This window comes from Myotis brandtii, unplaced genomic scaffold (assembly GCF_000412655.1).
Source record: "Myotis brandtii unplaced genomic scaffold, ASM41265v1 scaffold49, whole genome shotgun sequence".
Classification (NCBI taxonomy): domain Eukaryota; kingdom Metazoa; phylum Chordata; class Mammalia; order Chiroptera; family Vespertilionidae; genus Myotis; species Myotis brandtii.
In genome coordinates this window covers 3,657,748-3,675,451 of record NW_005368707.1, presented here as the reverse complement: position 1 = coordinate 3,675,451, position 17,704 = coordinate 3,657,748, and the positions used below count along the sequence as shown (strand labels likewise).

Below are 17,704 nucleotides of genomic sequence, written 5' to 3'. Positions count from 1 at the left end.
ACCTCTTATCAGATGTATCATTGGTAACTATATTCTCCCATACAGTGGGTTCTCTTTTCATTTTGATGGTAGTCTCTTTTGCTGTGCAGAAGCTTTTTATTTTGATGTAGTCCCATTTGTTTATTTTCTCCTTAGTTTCCTTTGCCCTAGGAGATGTATCGGTAAACATATTGCTATGTGAGATGTCTGAGATTTTACTGCCTATGTTCTCTCTAAGATTTTTTATGGTTTCATGCCTTATTTTTAAGTCTGTTATCATCTTGAGTTTATTCTAGTATATAGTGTAAGTTGGTGGTCTAGTTTCATCTTTTTGTATGTGTCTATTCAGTTTTCCCAACACTTTGAAGAGACTGTCTTGACTCTATTGTATGTTCTTGCCTCCTTTATCAAATATTAATTGAATGTAATGGTATGGGTCATTTTCTAGGGTCTCTGTTCTGATCCATTGATCTATATGCCAGTTCTTGTGCCAGTATTAGGCTGTTTTGGTTATAATGGCTTTTTTAATATATTTTGATATTCAGTATTGGGATCCCACCTACTTCGTTCTTCTTTCTCAAGATTGCTGCAGCTATTCAGGGTCTTTTATGGTTCCATATAAATTTTTGGAGTATTTTCTCTAGCTCTGTGAAGTATGCTATTGGTATTACAATAGGGATTACATTGAATCTATACATTGCTTTGGCTCGTATAGACATTTTAATGATGTTAATTCTTCCAATCCATGAACATGGTATACACTTCCATTTGTTTGTATCTTCCTCTGTTTCTTTTTTCACTGTCCTATGATTTTCCAAGTACATGTGTTTTATCTCCTTGGTTACCTTTATTCCTAGGTATCTTATATTTTTTATTGCAATAGTAAATGTGATTGTTTTTTTAGTTTCTCTTTCTGAGAGTTCATTATTGGTCTATAAAAATGCCATCAATTTGTGGATGTTAATTTTGTATCCTGCTACCTTGCCAAATTCATTTATTAAGTCTAGTAGTTTCCTGGTGGAGTTTTTAGGGTTTTTATGTACAATATCATGTTATCTGCAAATAATGACAGTCTTACTTCCTCCTTTCGAACTTAGATATACCTTTTATCTCTTCTTCTTGTCTGATTTTTGTGGCTAGGACTTCCAGTACTATCCTATATAATAAAAGCATAGTATGCTAAGTGTCTGACTGTTCATTCAATGGTTCGTTCGACCATTCCACCAGTTGCTATTATGCACACTGACCACCAAGGGATAGACACTCCAACTGGTAGGTTAGCTTCCTGCTGGGGTCTGGACGATCAGGACTCGGCGAAATGGGCCAGACATGCCCTGGAGCCCTCCAATGATCCCTCCCTGGCTGGCCTGCCGCCATCGGCCCCAATCGGGACTGGGTGAGACAGCCCTGATTGGCCCAGATCACCAGCCATGCAGAGGGACCCCACCGGTGCAAGAATTCATGCAGTGCACCAGAGGCTCAGTGTTCAAGAGTGTCTTGTTCCTATTCTTAAGGGAGACACTTTTGGTTATTACCCATTGAGTATGATGTTGGCTGTAGGTTCATCATATATGTCCTTTATCATGTTGAGATGTGCTCCCTTTATTCCCACTTTACTGAGAGTTTTTATCAAAATAGGGCTATGCTGTTGTAATAAAGAGACCTCAGAATAGACTAGTTTAAATAAGATGCTTATTTCTCTCCTACTTAATTGTGCAAACATACAAGGCAATACAGAGTGGTTAGATGGCTGTATTCTAGGTGGTTACTCAGACCCAAGCTAAACTCAACTTGTAGCTTCCATTTCTGGATCCAAGATAGCTGATTCTATTGTTGTTGTTGTCATTTCCCTTCTAGTTGGAAGGGGAATAAATGATGTTTTTGGTGTACCGTTCTATGAATTTTAACACATGAATTTGTGTTGCCACTACCACAAAACAGTTCCATCTCCTCTTCCAAACTCCCTTATGCCATCCGTTTATATTCACATGCTCCACCAAAGCAACCATTGGTAACCATTGCTTTGTTTTTTATGGTTTTATCATTTTGAGAATGTCATATAAATTAAATAATATGTATGCAAACTTTTGAGACCAGTTATTTTTTTTACTCAGAATAATGCTTTTGAGATACATATGAATTATTGCATGTACCAATAGTTTGTTCCTCTTTATAGTTAAACTAGAGACCCAGTGCACAAAATCTGTGCACTCGGGGCGGGGGAGGGGCGGTCCCTCAGCCTGGCCTGCAGAGATCAGGCCTAAGCCAGAAGTCGGACATCCCTCTCACAATCCAGGATCCCTCGCTCCTTACCACCTACCTGCTGGCTGCTCCTTACAGCTTGAAGGCGGGAGAGGCTCCTACCACAACCGCTGCGCTTGCCAGCCATGAGCCTGGCTTCTGGCTGAGCAGCGCTCCTGGTGTGGGAGCACACTGACACCAGGGGGCAGCTCCTGCATTGAGCGTCTGCCCCCTGGTGGTCAGTGCACATCATAGCGACTGGTCGTTCTGGTAATTCCACCATAATGATCGCTTAGGCTTTTATTACATAGACTAGAGGCCCATAGAGATTAGAGATTCATGCAATAGTCCTTCCTTCCCCTGGCTGCCGGCACCAGTTTTCCTCCAGCACCCAGGACCCAGGACTTCGCTCTCGCCACAGTGGAGAAGCCAAGCCTCTTCAGTCTTCAGTTGTCTTCAGCCTTCAGTCACCTTCAGTCTTCAGTCTTCACTCGGGCCGGAGCCTTCAGTCTTCACTCCACGCCTGCATATGCAAATTGACTGCTATCTTTGTTGGGTTAATTTGCATACTCATCCTGATTGGCTGGTGGGCGTAGTGGAGTGACACCAATTTGCATGTTTCTCCTTTATTAGTGTAGATTCCATTGTATGGTTGTAATGTAGTGAGTTTATTCATTATCCATTGAGGAACATTTGTTTCCATTTTTTGGAAATTCTGACTAGAAGTTTAGGAATTTTTCTTCTACTAAAGGTTTCTGAGATGTTATCATGAATGGTTGTTGAATTTGGTCAACCAAATGCTTTTCTGCATCAATTGGTATGAACATTTGGCCTGTTAAGACAGGAAGTTACATTGAATGATTTTTTTACTATCGAACCACCTTTACATTCCCAGATAAACTACAGTTAGCTTAAGTGTACTATTTTTAATATATTATTGGATTCAATTGGCTAATATTTTCTTTAAAACTTTTCTGTCTACAGTTTTAGAAGAAATTGGTCTATACTTTTCTTTGTCAGTACTGTGATTGTCTAGTTTTGGTTTAAGGTAATGCTGGTCTCATAAAATGAGTTAGAAAAGTGTCCTCTTTCCTGTTTTCTGGAAGAGATTGTGGAGAATTGAATTAAGCTCAACTTGAACTTAACTCTTTCTTAAATATTTGGCTGAATTCACCAGTGAAACCATTCAGGCATGGTGTTTTTATTTTTAGGGAGGTTATTTTTTATTGATATTATTTATTTAGAAATTGAGTACAATTGGTGATATTTCTATTTTACTTGTTTGGTAGAATGTATTAGTAAAAGTATTTGAGGCTAGCTATTTCTATTTCAGAAATTTATAAACGGGAATTAGTTATGTAAAATAGTTATAGAATCATTCAGGTTATCTATTTCATCATGGATTAGTTTTAGTAGTTTGTGTTTTTTGAGGAATTAGTTCGTTTAATCTAAGCTCTTGAATTTATGTGAGCAATTATCCATTTAATGTATCCAGGGTATATAGTGTGTTCTCCTCTTTTTTTCCTCTGATAGATGGTAATTTGTGACTTCAAACTTGTTTTTATTTGTCACTCTTGCTAGAGGTTTATCAAATTTATTAATTTTTTCAAAGAAACAGCTTTTAGCTTCATTGATTTTTCTCTAGTTGTTGTTATTACTTTCATTTATATCTCTTCTTATCTTTATTATTTCCTTCATTCTGCTTTCTTTAGATTTATTTTTCTTGTTTTTCTGGTTTCACATAAGGAAGTTTAGGTTAATGATTTGTTATCTTCCTTCTAAATAGAAGTATTTAATACTGGAAAATTCCTACTAAGCACTGATTTAGCAGCATCCCAGAAATTTAGATGTGCTATACTCTTCTTTTGTTTCATTTGAAAACATTTTATTTCCCTTGAGACTTTCTCTTTGACCCACGAATTATGTAAATGTTTGTGGCTTAATTCCCATGTATTAGTAGATCATCCTGTTATTTTTCCATTATTGATTTCTAGTTTGATTTCATTGTGGTCAGACAACCATTTCTATGATTTCAACTATTCTAAATTTAAGATTTGTTTTGTGACTGAGGATGTGGTTTATCCTGTTAAATGTTCCATGTACAACTGAAATCGAATGAATATTCTACTGGTTTGGGGTGGTGTGTTTTATAAATGTCAGTTAGCTCCAGTTGATTGATAGTGTTGTTTAATTTTTTAATGTGCTGGCTGATTTTCTATCTACTGTCAGAGAGGAATAATGATCTATTTCTCCTTTTTTCTTCTATCAGTTTTGCTTCATGTATTTTGAAGTTCCATTGCTAGATGTGTAAAAAATAATAAAGGGAACCACTTTAAAATGGAGCCAGAGCTGCCAATCCACAGAAAATGCCTACACATCTTTTTAAAAATATGTTTGTATTGATTTTTGAGAAAAAGGAAGGGAGATGGATAGAGAGATAGAAACATCGATGAGATAGAAACATCGATGAGAGAGGGACATAATTGATCCACTGCCTCCTGCATGCCCCCTAACTGGGGATTGAGCCTGCAACCCAGGCATGTGCCCTGACCAGGAATTGAACCCTGATCTCTTGGTTCCCGGGTTGACACTCAATCACTGAGCAATACTGGCTGGGCTACACATCGTTTTTTTAAAAAAAAATTATTGATTGATGAGAGAGAGAGAGAGAGAGAGACATTGATTTGTTGTTCCACTTACTAGTATTTATGCATTTATTAGTTGCTTCTTGTATGTGCCCTGACCAGGTATTGGCCCACAATCTTGGCATATTACAATATGGCTCTAACCAACTGAGCTACCTGGCCAGGGCTTACTTTATACATCTTATGTCTCAAACCTTTGGAATGTTAAAACAGGGTAAGATAACCCGTAGACTGGGCCTAAAGCAACATTGTGTTCCAAAGCACTATTTGCAAAGATAACAAGAAAGCAGATATTATAACTACTAGACTGATGACTAGGTACAGAAAAATTTAAGAAATTGCTTAGAATTAGTGTCATTATGTTGTTATCTGCATTAGTAAAAATGCCTTCCTTCTACTGATATGATTGTTCCCATTCTCTTTCTCATAAGTACCCCTTGCCTTTGTCTCCTAATCAGAACATTATTTGGGCTTCTGCCTGAATCAAGCTTCTTAAATAGCTTTTCTTTTTTATATCAAATAAATGCTGTTGCCTCTCACTTTGAAAGGCCTTTTATTTTTAGGTTAACAGCTGCATACTAATTTAAAATTATTTTATCTTCCAGATGAATTGACTTGTGTACTGTTATATTGTTAGTGTCCCTGTTTAACCCTGGTAGTTTTCTTCCCTCTGAAGTCTGCTTGGGTAAACTATAGCTATTCCAGCTCCCTTTTAAATTCTGTTTTCATTATACAGCATTATATTTAAAGTCAGTTGCCTGCATTCAGCATAGAGTTAGTTCAAGATATTTTTAAATTCATTCTGACAATCTCTTTTTTAATTGATGTGTTTAGATGATTGAAATTGATGTTTGAACTTAGATGAATAATATTATTAGTTTTTTCTTATTTTTTCTGTTTTTTATTTTTATTTTTCTGATTTCTTTTTCCTGACTTGTTTTGGGTTACCAAACATTTCTTAGTAAACTATTTTTATTTACCTATTTTTAAAACTATATATTTTTGCACAGGTTTATAATGATTGTTATAAGAGTACAATATACATACTTAACTTTTTACCTCTTCAGTAGAAAAAGTAGAAATCTTACAAACACAGATCCCTGTTACCTCTCCCTATTATGTTCTAGTTATCTTCTATTTATCTTACATATCTCATCTGCATACATTGAACTCCCCATCAAACATTGTTAAAATTTTTGCATTCAAACATCAAACATATTTTAAAGAACTCTGGAAAAAGAATAATAATTTATTGCATTCATCCCGATATTTATCATTTATGTTGCTTTTCCCTAATTAATGGTTTTCCAAATATTCTTATAACAGTATTTCTCTTCTATCTGAAAAACTTCCTTCATATCAAGTCTTCTGGCAATGAATACTTTTTTTATTATAAGATTATATTGCTTTCACCTTTATTCCTGAAGGATATTTTTATCAGATACACCATTTCTGGTTGACAGTTCTTTTCTTTCAGCACCTGAAAACTGATTTACTTCTTTCTGGGCTCCCTGATTTCTGATTTTAAAAAATCCACAGCCATTTGAATCATTTTCCCTCTATAGGCAATGAACAGCAACAGCTGTTTTCAAGATTTTTTCTTTGTCTTTAATATATATTTTATAATGTGTCTAGGAATGGACTTTCTTGGGTTTATCCAGTTGTTAAGAGTCTGCTGATTTTCTTAAATCCGTAGGTTTATGTCTTTTGCCAAATTTCAGAATTTTTAGCCACTTTTTCTTTAGTTTTTCAGCACCCCTTATTCTCTCCTTTTGAGACTTTGATTACATCAATGTTAGACTCTTTTCCCATAGGTTCTAATGAATGTTAGGATTTTTCTATTGTCCCCAGTTTATGCTGTATTTTTTCCTATCTTATTTTTTTAATCTCTGTTGTCCAGATTGGATAATTTCTGTTGATCCTCTGACATCTCTATTCTGCTAATAATCAGAGCCTATTTGTACCGATCTAGTTTTTTATTTCCATTATTGTGTTGTTTGGTTCAAAAAGTTTTACTGCTTCTTTATTTAATATATTTTTATTGATTTCAGAGAGGAAGGGAGAGGGAGAGAGAGACAGAAACATCAATGATGAGAGAGAATCATTGATTAGCTGCCTCCTGTACACACCCCCTACTGTGGATGGAGCCCACAACCTAGGCATATGCCCTAAACAGGGAATTGAATAGTGACCTTCTGGTTCATAGGTCGACGTTCAACCATTGAGCCATCCTGGTTGGGCGCTATCTACTTCTTTATATTACTTTTTATCTGAAATTGTTTGTTTTTCCATTCAAGAATGTTTATTATTTCTTGCTAGAGCATTTTAAAATAGCTGTTTTAATGTCTTGGTCAAATAATTTCAAGACCCATGACATTTCAGCACTGGAATCTGTTCATTGACGTTTTGAGTTGAATTTTTCTAATTAATAAACTGAATAAATTTTTATTATATTCTGGACATATTGAATATTATACTGAGACTTTGAGTCTTATTTAAAACACTAGTTACCTGGTGCATGGTTTCATGCATATTGAAAGTAAATTAATTAGAAAGTGGCCACTGGGGCAGGACTGGGCGAGACGGGCCGGACATGCCCTGGAGCCAACCTCCCATGGTCCCTCCCCAGCTGGCTGCACCTGGGAGTGAGCGGGGTCCCTCCAGCAGGTGGGGTTCTTCAGCCTGGCCTGTGGGGACCCGGCCAAAACCAGCAGTTTGACATCCTCCGAGGGGTCCCAGAGTGCAAGAAGGCACTCTGCAAAGTTGCTGTTGCTTGGCAGCTCCTTGTTGAGCGTCTGCCCCGTGGTGGTCATTGCACATCATAGCTACCGGTCAGACGGTCTCTTAGGCTTTTAGATAGGTAGATAGATAGATAGATAGATAGATAGATAGAAAGAATGTTGATATTTTGTTTTAGCAATGAGCCTATCTGACTAGGTTCAGGAAAAAGTTCCAACTCCCTTTCTGATAACTGTGGTTCTTAATATCAGTTCAGTTGTCAGAGCCTATTTGTACCTATCTAGTTGTATGTACCACCCAATGGCCAATCTTATCCTGAGCAATGATGTATCTCTTTGTTCATCTCTTACCATTTTTGGTTTTTAAAATAGGATCACAGCCAATTATGTGAGTGTGGGGGTTACCCAGGAATTCATAAACAAATGTATAGTGTAATTTCCCTGAGCTCCTCCCTCTTGGTATTCTGCCTAGTACTTTCTAATTCCCCATAGATCCTCTCTCAGTCCTCCAGCCAGAAAGTTAGGGCTATAGTTACCCTGATATGTTGTGCACGTTTATAACTGATTCATGTCCATGGTCAAATGGTGGGAGAACCCAGGGAGAAAAAGCAGCAATGTTAATTGGCCCTGATATCTTGCTATCTCCACCAAAGAGAGAGGACATTTTCTCTCCCTGAGTTTTTCCTGCTATTGCTGTTATGGGTACCAGAAAAGGTGTTACTGGCCAGCCCCCTGAGTTGAAGGGAGAGGGATGTCTACAGATTTTAAATTCTTTTGCTGGATATCTTGCTACAAACTAGATCTAAAGGTCTCCCTTTTACTTTTTATGGCTTTCCCAGAATTTATGAGAAGCATTTGACAATTTTATCTTGACAAGTCATGAGTGGTTGGCTTCTCTGTTTAAGGAGTGAATAATCAATTAGCTGGGGATTTTGAGATGGCAGTGTATTAAGTGGAAGCTACACTGACATTCTCCAAGGATAAAATATGAATTACAACTAAAATATAGGAAAATCATCCTGAACAACCAACTGAAGACCAGCTGGAGAGAACCTATATAACTAAGGACATAAAGAGGAGGCTATATCAAGATTGGTAGAAACTGTGAAGGTGCAAGAGGACTGGCAAGGCTCCCACTGGCAGCAACTGAAGTTCCAGAGGGATATCTCAGCTGCAGGAGGTTCTCTCTGGGTGATCTGGGGTCTAACCACCAAACTGGGATCCTCAACACAGAGAACTAGAACTGGGAAAGGTGCCCACATAACATCTGGCTGTGAAAAGCAGCGGGGTTTCTGTCCTCCAGGGAGAGATTTCTGGAAATGCAGAGTGGACTGGAACTGTGTGAGGAGAATCCAGGGTTAGTGGCTCTGGGCATAGAGCTCAGAGGACAGCCACATAGATCCCTGTGCTGATTCATTCTCCCATACTGCCAAGGACATCTTTCTCAGGAAGACCTTTACAATCCAGGCAGCTTTAGCCTGAGTGAGAAGCAATTTCCCCCACACATTGGAAAACCTCCCACCACACCCTGAGGAGTTTATGCCCTGCTGTGGTCTATAGCCTGAGACTCATTAAGTGACTGAGAATAACAGTCAGCCTGCAGGCAGAGGTGGATCTCTGGGTGCATTGAGTCTTTTCTGATTTGCTCTGGTCCCTGGGCTAGTAAAAGCAGACTTTGGTGTGCACCTTGGTCCTCTCCAAATGCACCCAGCCCTAGCTGAGGGAGACACAGCTGTGGTTCGCTGATAGCTCCAAACAGGCTACATTGGGCCAATCAAAAACAGTGTCTGACATTGGCCTTCACCAGAGACCTTCCAAAAAGACTGGGAGTCATAGCAGATCTACCCAATACATAGAAACAAACCCAAAACAGGTAGCCAGAATGGAGAAACAAAGAAACAAGCCCCAAATGAAAGAACTTAAGAATTATCCGGAAGAAAACCTAAATGAAATGGAGATAAAAAATTTATCAAATGTAGAGTTTGGAGTAATGATTATAAGGATGCTTAATGGCATGAAAAAAAGACATAGAAACAATGAAAAACAATCAGATGGAAATGAAGAATGACATAACAGAAATAAAGAATACAGTGGAAGGAATAAATAGCAGACTAGAGGAAGCCAAGGATATGATCAGTAAATTAGAAAAAAAAATCACTCAGGACCAAAAAGAAAAAACAATTAAAAAACCGGACAAGCCGAAACCGGTTTGGCTCAGTGGATAGAGCGTCGGCCTGCGGACTGAGAGGTCCCAGGTTCGATTCCGGTCAAGGGCATGTACCTGGGTTGCGGGCACATCCCAGTAGGAGATGTGCAGGAGGCAGCTGATTGATGTTTCTCTCTCATCGATGTTTCTAACTCTCTATCTCTCTCCCTTCCTCTCTGTAAAAAATCAATAAAATATATTTTAAAAAAAACAAAAACGGACAGTCTAAGGGAACTGTGGGAGAACATGAAACATAACAATGTCCACATCATAGGAGTGCCAGAAGGAGAAGAAAGTGAGCAAAGGCTAAAGAACCTGTCTGAAGAAAAAATGGCAGAATACTTCCCTAACTTGGTGAGGGAAAAAGTCACACAAGTTCACAAATCACAGAATGTCCCAAGCAAGAAGAACCCAAAGAGGCCCAAGCCTAGACACGTCAAAATTAAAATGTCAAAAATTAAAGGCAAAGAGAGAATTTTAAAAGGCAGAAAGAAAAAAAAAGAAAAAAAAGCAATTTGTTACTTAAAAAGGAGCTCCCATACGGCTGTCAGTTGATTTCTCAATAGAAACTCTACAGTTATTAAGGAAGTCATGAAGTATTCAAGGTAATGAAAAGCAAGTATCTGAAACCAAGACTACTCTATCCAATAAAGCTATTTTTCAAAATAAATGGTGAAATAAAGAGCTTCCTGAACAAAAATAAAAAGCTAAAGGAGTTTATTACCACCAAACTAGTATTGTAAGAAATGTTAAAGTGACTGCTGTAATAATAAAAAGAGGCCCAGCTGGTGTGGCTCAATGGTTGAACATATAGTTTTTTCTTGCTGCCCCAAAATATTCAAACATATAGAGGTTACATAGCATCTTCTTAAACAATGAATGGGTTACCAATGAGATAAAGGAAGAAATTGAAAAAATTCCTTGAAACAAATGAATATGAATACACAACAATCCCAAATCTATGGGACACAGTGAAAACAGTTCTGAGAGGGAAGTTCATAGTATTATGGGCCCACCTCAAGAAACAAGAAAAATCTTTAATAAATGATCTAATCCTACAATTGAAACAGAAAGAGAACAACAAGAAAAGTCCAGAGTAAGTAGAAGGAAGGAAATAATAAAGATCAGAGCAGAACTAAATGGCATTGAAACTAATAATAATAATAATAATAATAATACAAAAGATCAATGAAACCAAGAGCTGGTTCTTTGAAAAGGTAAACAAGATTGATGAACTGCTAGCTAGACTCACCAAGAAACAAAGAAAGAGGACCCAAATAAATAGAATCAGAAACAAAAGAGGTGAAGTAACAACTGACATCACAGAAATACACTGGATTGTAAGAATATTCCTAGAAACATACAATCTTCCAAAACTGAATCTGGGAGATTCAGAAAATCTGAATAGACCAATAAAACTAATGAAATTGAAACAGTAATAATAATTAAAAAACAACACAGCAAATAAAAGCCCTGGTCCAGATGGCTGCTCAGGGAAGTTTTAACAAACATTTAAAGAAGAACTAACACCTACTCTCCTCAAACTATTCCAAAAAATTCAAAAGCAAGGAAGACTTGCAAGGTTGTTTTATGAGGCCAGCATTATCCTAATTGAAAAACTAGATAAAGACACGACAAAGAAAGAAAATTACAGGCCAATATCCCTGATAATCAAAGAGACTAAAATCCTCAAGAAAATATTATCAAATCAGATCCAGCAATATATTAAAAAGATCATACACCATGATCAAGTGGGATTTATTCCAGGCATGCAAGGCTGATACAATATTCACAAATCAATAAATGTGATACATCACACAAACTAATTGAAATATAAAATCATATGACCATATCAATAGATTCAGAAAAGCGTTTGACAAAATACAGCACCCATTTTTGATAAAAACTCCCAGCAAAGTTGTAATAGAGGGATCATACCTCAACATTATAAAAGTTATATATGACAAACCTACTGCCAACATCAGACTCAAATGGGCAAAAACTAAAAGCTTTCCCCTTAATAACAGGAAAAAGACAGGAATGTCCACTTTCACCACTGTTATTCAACATAGTACTGGAACTCATAGCCACAGCAATCAGACAAGAAGAAAACATAAAAGGCATTCAAATTGGAAAGGAGGAAGTAAAACTGTCATTATTCGCAGATAGCATGATATTATACATAGAAAACCCTAAAGACTCCACAAAAAACTACTAGATTTAATAAATGAAGTTAGCAATGTAGCAGAATAAAATATTAACATCCAGAAATCAATGGCATTTTTATACACCAATAATGAACTCTCAGAAAAAGAAACTAAAAAAAACAATAATCCAGATCATTTACCATTGCAACAACATCAACAAAAATAATATTCTTTGGAATATACTTATCCAAGGAGATAAAATGCCTGTTGTCACAAAACTACAGGATGCTGAAAAAAGAAATAGATGAATATTCAAACAAATGGAAGAATATATTGTGTTCTTGGATTAGAAGATTTAACATCATTAAAATGTCCATACTACCCAAAACAATCTATAGATTCAATGCAATCCCTATTAAAATACCAGCAGCATATTTCACAGACCTAGAACAAATACTCCAAAAACGTATATGTAACCAAAAAAGACCTCGAATAGCTGCAGCAATCATGAGAAAGAAAAATGAAGTAGGAGGGATCCCCATACCAGATATCAAACTATACTAAAAAGCTATGGTAATAAAAACAACCTGGTACTGGCCCAAGAACGGGCATATAGATCAATGAAACAGAACAGAGAACCCAGAAATTGTCCCAAACCATTACATTCAATTAATATTTGACAAAGGAGGCAAGAGCATACAATGGAGTAAAGACAGTCTCTTCAATAAATGGTGTTGCCGAAGCCGGTTTGTCTCAGTGGATAGAGCGTCGGCCTGCGGACTGAAAGGTCCCAGGTTCGATTCTGGTCAAGGGCATGTACCTGGGTTGCGGGCACATCCCCAGTGGGAGATATGCAGGAGGCAGCTGATCGATGTTTCTCTCTCATCAATGTTTCTAACTCTCTATCTCTCTCCCTTCCTCTCTGTAAAAAAAAAAATCAATAAAATATATTTAAAAAATAAAATAAAATAAATGGTGTTGGAAAATTTGAACAACTGCATGCAAAAAAGTGAAACTGGACCACCAACTTACACCATACACAAGAATAAACTCAAATGTTAGTCATGAAAACATAAAATCCTAGAGGAAACCATAAGTAGCAAAATCTCAGACAACTCTCATAGCAATATATTTGTCGATACATCTTCTAGGGCAAGTGAAAAAATCAAACTAAAAAGCTTCTGCACAGCAAAAGCTTCTGCACAAGAAAAGAAATCATCAACAGCTCAGTCAAGCTGTCTAGCCGTGTGAGTGTCGGGGTGCCGATAGGGGTGCAGCAGGACTCCCCAGAGCCATGCCAGAGGTGGTGGATACGTGCTCCTTGGCCACTCCAGCGTCCGTCTGCCAGACCAAGCATCTCCATCTGCGCTGCAGCATCGACTTCACTCTCCGGGCGCTGACTGGGACCACCGTGCTCACAGTCCAGTCTCAGGAGGACAATCTGCACAGCCTGATTTTGGATACAAAGGATCTTAAAATAGAAAAAGTGGTCATCAATGGACAAGAAGTCAAATATGTTCTTGGAGAAAGACAAGGTTACAACGGATCACCAATGGAAATCTCTCTTCCCATTGCTCTGACCAAAAATCAAGAAGTTGTTATAGAAATTTCTTTTGAAACATCGCCAAAATCTTCTGCCCTGCAGTGGCTCACTCCTGAACAAACATCCGGGAAGGAGCACCCATATCTCTTTAGTCAGTGCCAGGCCATCCACTGCCAAGCTGTTCTTCCTTGCCAGGACACACCTTCTTGAAAATAACCTACAGTGCAGAGGTGTCCGTCCCTAAAGAACTGGTAGCACTTATGAGTGCCATTCGGGATGGAGAAGCACCGGACCCAGAAGATCCGAGCAGGAAAATACACAGATTCAGCCAAAAAGTCCCGATTCCCTGCTACTTGATTGCTTTAGTTGTTGGAGCTTTAGAAAGCAGGCAAATTGGCCCGAGAATATTGGTATGGTCTGAGAAAGAGCAGGTGGAAAAGTCAGCTTAAGAATTTTCTGAGACTGAATCTATGCTTAAAATTGCAGAAGATCTGGGAGGCCCATACATATGGGGGCAGTATGACCTATTGGTCCTGCCACCATCCCTCCCTTATGGCGACATGAAAAATCCTTGCCTCACTTTTGTAACTCCTACTCTGCTGGAAGGTGAAAAGTCACTCTCCAATGTTATTGCATATGAAATATCTCATAGTTGGACAGGAAATCTAGTGACCAACAACACTTGGGATCACTTTTGGTTAAATGAAGGACATACTCTGTACTTGGAATGCCACATTTGCGGACAGTTGTTTGGTGAAAAGTTCAGACATTTTCATGCTCTGGGAGGATGGGGAGAACTATAGAATTCAATAAAGACTTTTGGGGATACACATCCTTTCACCAAACTTGTGGTCGATCTGGAGAATGTAGACCAGGGGTCCTCAAACTACGGCCCGCGGGCCACATGCAAATACAAATATTGTATTTGTTCCCGTTTTGTTTTTTTACTTCAAAATAAGATATGTACAGTGTGCATAGGAATTTGTTCATAGTTTTTTTTTAAACTATAGTCCGGGCCTCCAACGGTCTGAGGGACAGTGAACTGGCCCCCTGTTTAAAAAGTTTGAGGACCCCTGATGTAGACCCTGATATCGCATATTCTTCAGTTCCCTGTGAAAAGGGCTTTACTTTACTCTTTTACCTTGAGCAGCTTCTTGGAGGACCAGAGGTTTTCCTAGGATTCCTGAAGGCTTATGTTGAGAAATTTTCCTACCAGAGCATAACCACTGATGACTGGAAGGACTTCCTGTATTCTCACTTTAAAGATAAGGTTGATATTCTCAATCAAGTCGACTGGAACACCTGGCTCTACTCTCCTGGACTGCCTCCTGTAAAACCCAATTATGATATGACCCTGACAAATGCTTGTATTGCCTTAAGTCAAAGATGCATTACTGCCAAAGAAGATGATTTAAGTTCATTCAACTCAGCAGACATGAAAGATCTCTCTTCTCATCAGTTGAATGAATTTTTAGCACAGATGCTTCAGAAAGCACCTCTTCCATGGGGGCACATAAAGCGAATGCGAGGGGTGTACAACTTAAATGCCCTTAACAATTCTGAAATATGATTCAGATGGTTGCAACTCTGCATTCAATCGAAATGGGAGGAAGCAATTCCTTTGGCTCTAAAAATGGTGACTGAACAAGGAAGAATGAAGTTCACATGATCCTTATTCAAAGACCTGGCTGCCTTTGACAAATCCCATGATCAAGCCATCCATACCTACCAAGAGCACAAAGCAAGTATGCACCCTGTGACTGTCATGCTGGTGGGCAAGGATTTAAATGTGGATTAAGGACCTGTTTGATGCTCATGTCAAGCGCTTCTCTTTTTTAAATTGTATTCATAAAGAAATATGAAGCTTCAGCTCATATTGTAACAAAAAAAGAAAAGAAATCATCAACAAATTGAAAGAGGATACCACTGTGTGGAAGAACATATTTGCCAATAATACATCTAATAAGGTGTATATAAATATATAAATATATAAAGAACTCATACAACTTAACAAAATGAAGACAAACAATCTAATTGAAAAATGGGCAAAGGACCTAAATAGACACTTCTCCAAAAATGATATACAGATGGCCAAGAGATACAATAAAAAATGCTCAAAGTCACTGATCATCAAAGAGATGAAAATTAAAATGGCAATGAGAAGTTGCCTCACACCTGTCAGAATGGCTACTATCAAATCAACAAATGACAAATGCTGGCAAGGATGTGGAGAAAAGGGAACCATAATGCTGGTGGGAATGCAGACTGGTGCAGCCCCACTGTGGAAAACAGTATGGAGTTTCTTTAAACAATTAAAAAATGGAACTCCCATTTGACCCAGTCATCCCACTTCTAGAAATATATCCTAAGATTTCTAAAACACCAATCAGAAAGAATAGATGAACCACTATGTTCATAGCAGTGCTATTTACAATAGCTAAGTTCTGGAAACAGCCAAAGTGCCCATCAGTAGATAAGTAGGTAAAAAAGCTGTGGGACATTTACACCATGGAATACTATGCAGCTATAAAAAAGAAGGATCTGCCCTAACCGGTTTGGCTCAGTGGATGGAGCATTGGCCTGTGGACTCAAGGGTTCCAGGTTCGATTCCGGTCAAGGGCATGTACCTTGGTTGTAGGCATATACCCTGTGGGGAGTGTGCAGGAGGCAGCTGATCGATGGTTCTCTCTCATCGATATTTCTAGCTCTCTATCCCTCTCCCTTCCTCTCTGTAAAAAATCAATAAAATATATTTTAAAAAATAAATAAAAAAATAAAAAAGAAGGATCTCTTACCCTTTGGGACAGCATGCAGGGGCCTGGGGAGTATTATGCTAAGTGAAATAAGCCAGTCAGAGAAAGACAAGTATCATGTGATCTCATTTATGTGTAGAACCTAATGAACAAACTAAACTGATGCCCAAAATAGATGCAGAGACATTGAAGCATGCAACAGACTGATGAATTTCAGAGGGAAAGTGTGGGGAAGAGGAAGAGATTAACCAAAGAACTTATATGCATAACCTATGGACAGAAAATTGTGTGCTGAAGACCTGGGGAGGGGCAGGAGCAAGTTAAAGGGGGCTAGTGGGGGAAAAGGGGTGTCATCTATAATACCTTCAACAATAAAGTTAAATAAAAATAAAATGAAAAAAATAAATTTAAAAAGCAGTTGGCTGAGATCTTTACTTCCATGTTTTCTAGTAAGACAAAAGAATAAAGCCAAGACTTTCACTTTCTGCACAGTAAAACAAATAAAAAACAACAACAAAAAATCAACAATTATGACTGGGAATCAAACCCACAGCCTTTATTTTGTGGGTTAATGCTCCAACCAACTGAGCCACACAGCCAGGCCCAGAAAGTCAGTTTTCTAGATTCACAATGAAAGCAGTCCTGAGAGGGAAGTTTATAGCTCTACAGGCCTACCTCAACAAACAAGAAAAAATGGTAGTAAATCATCTAAATCTACAGCTCAAAGAATTAGAAAGAGAGCAACAAGAAAAGCCCAGAGTGAGCAGAAGGAAGGAGATAATAAAGATTAGAGCAGAAATAAATGACATAGAGACCAAAAAAACAATACAGAAAATCAATGAAACCAAGAGCTGGTTCTTTGAAAGGATAAACAAGATCGACAAACCTCTAGCCAGGCTCACCAAAAAGCAAAGAGAGAGGACCCAAATAAACCAAATCAGAAATGATAGAGGCGAAATAACAACAGACCCCACAGAAATACAAATGATTGTTAAAAAATACTATGAACAACTCTACTCCAACAAACTAGACAACCTGGAGGAAATGGACATATTTCTAGAAAAATACAACATTCCAAAACTTAATCAGGAAGAATCTAAAAATCTCAACAGGCCAATAACTATGGAAGAAATTGAAGCAGTCATCAGAAAGCTTCCAGCAAACAAAAGCCCAGGACCAGACGGCTTCACAGGGGAGTTTTACCAAACATTCAAGGAAGAACTAAAACCTATCCTCCTCAGACTACTACAAAAAATCCAAGAGGAAGGAACACTTCCAAGCTCATTCTATGAAGCCAGCATCACCCTAATACCAAAACCAGGTAAAGACAACACAATGAAAGAGAATTACAGGCCAATATCCCTCATGAACATAGATGCCAAAATCCTCAACAAAATCTTAGCAAATCGGATCCAGCAGTACATCAGAAAGATCATACACCATGACCAAGTA

At 38.0% G+C, this 17,704-nt stretch overlaps 1 pseudogene; it reads left to right on the top strand.

The window, feature by feature from the left end:
• The first annotated feature begins 13,198 nt into the window (after positions 1-13,198).
• On the top strand, positions 13,199-15,349 carry LOC102250153 (annotated as a pseudogene).
• Positions 15,350-17,704: the final 2,355 nt, after the last annotated feature.